Source organism: Anoplophora glabripennis, unplaced genomic scaffold, assembly GCF_000390285.2.
Source record: "Anoplophora glabripennis isolate ALB-LARVAE unplaced genomic scaffold, Agla_2.0 scaffold1103, whole genome shotgun sequence".
NCBI classification, from domain to species: Eukaryota; Metazoa; Arthropoda; class Insecta; order Coleoptera; family Cerambycidae; genus Anoplophora; species Anoplophora glabripennis.
Genome location: NW_019417180.1, coordinates 53,772 through 56,176, shown reverse-complemented (window position 1 = coordinate 56,176; position 2,405 = coordinate 53,772).

Sequence of the window (2,405 nt, the reverse complement as noted above, 5' to 3'; positions counted from 1 at the left end):
AAAAAAAAATGAGTAAGATAAAAGTGCAACGTAACAAATCCCCCCCTTACTTCCTAGAGAATTTCCTAGAAATTCTCACTGTTCTAGATCATCTTGGTCAAGCGCATGTTTAAGATCTTTAACGTTCCAAATTCCTTTCAAGTTGCCTTCCAGATCTTTTAATTGGTAGGTAAATGGAGATACACGCTTATGAATAACGAAAGGACCAATGAACTTAGGTGCTAATTTAGCCGTATAATATTTTGAAGCATCAGATAATACAAAATTACGCCTATAAACTTGTTGACCAGGGATATACTGAACATTTCGCCGTCTAAAATTATATCTTGATGTACTAACTTGAGATGCTTTAAGCAATCGGTTATGAATATCATTGTACAGGTTTTGAAATCCTTGTTTACGGTTATTTATTTCCTCTTGATCATGTTTCAAGTTAAGGTCAATATTGGGATCATCCTTATAATGGTTATGATCGCCCTGTAATACCATTTCCCTGCCGAAATTTACAAAATATGGCGAATTTTTAGTCACTTCGTGCTTAGCAGACCGGATAGCACACGCAACTTTAGGTAATAATATATCCCATTTACGCTGATTTTCTCCAATAAATGTTGATAACATAGTTTTCAATACACGGTTAACGCGTTCGGTTGGGTTTGCTTGCGGATGGTAATTTGCTGTGTAACGAATTTGTACAGAATATGTTCTCATTAATTTTGTAAATTCGCCACTACGAAACTGGACACAGTTGTCTACGATTATTGACGTTGGGACACCGAACATCATAAAGACATCGTTTTCTAATGCTTTTACTACAGAAGATGCAGTAGCAGATCTTAAGGGAAAGAATACTGGAAACTTAGAAAAGTAATCAACAACAACTAGAATATAAAGATAACCATGAGTCGATTTCGGAAGTGGACCTACGAGATCAGCAGAAATTAATTCCCACGGTCTACTGACATATGGTCTTCCAACCATAAACCCTGGTGGAGCTTTTTGTTCAGGTTTATTACAAGAACACGTCTTGCAGCGTCGAATATAATTTGCTACATCAACCCGCATAAGGCATTAGTATTGATTTGATAATTTATTAAAAGTTTTATGTTACACCTAAATGACCAGAAGAGGGAGTATCATGAGCAATGGAGATTAGTTGTTTTCTTTCAGATCTAGGAACAACTCTTCCAAGAATCAATATCAACATCGGATAATTCCGGATATTTACATTCCAGATACTTATAGAGAATATTATTATTAACACGCCATTGAGAAAATTTTCTTGGGTGTGAATTTACTTTGTTGATCATCCTTATATACCATGGATCTTTAATCGATAAATTATTTTTGGAATTAGCATTTATTGAATCGGAAATAACAGGAACGGATCTAGATAAATAGTCTGGTACAATGTTTTCTTTTCCTTTACGATGGGCGATAGTATAATTAAAAGGTTGTAAACGAACAGCCCACCTAGCGAGACGACCGGTTGAATCTTTGAGTCTGTTAAGCCAAATTAAGGATGCATGATCGGTAACTACTGTGAAATGAGTACCTTCCATATAGTGTCTAAGTTTTTCCACTGCCCAAATTACACTAAGACATTCTTGCTCTGTAGTGGAAACATTTCTCTCTTGCTTCATAAGAGATCTGGATAGAAAACATATAACCTTTTCCTCATTATCGATCTGCTGAGTTAAAACAGCACCGACGCCATAACCCGAGGCATCAGTTTGCAACACAAAAGAACGGGAGAAATCTGGGCACGTTAAAATAGGAGCTGAAATAAGCCTATCTCGAATGGCTTTAAAAGCGCGATCACAATCGTCTGTCCACTTAAAATGAGAATTTGTACAAGTTAATCGAGTCAGGGGAGCGACAATAGAAGAGAAATCAGGCACAAATCTCCGATACCAACTTGCCATACCTAAAAATCGGCTAACTTCACTTATATTTGTAGGAATTTTTACATTTAGAATGGCTTCAACCTTTTCGGGATCTACATGAAGACCGTTTGCATCCACAATATAACCTAGGTATTTGAGAGAGTGACGACAAAACTTACACTTTTCCTGACTAACCGTTAGTCCAGCTGCGTATAAACGATCAAACACTTGGGACAAAATCTTCATATGAATGTCGAATTCAGGTGAAATAATAATGATATCATGCAGATATACGAACACATATGGTTCCAATTCTGGACCAAGGACAGTATCAATAAGTCGTTGCCATGTTGCAGGGCATTAGAAATACCGAAAGGCATTCTCTTAAAATGATATAATCCCCGACCACCGGTGACAGTGAATGCAGTTAATTCTTTACAAGATTCTTTGACAGGAACCTGCCAATAAGCGGATTTAATATCCATAGAACTTAAATATTTAGCATCACGTAAACGATCT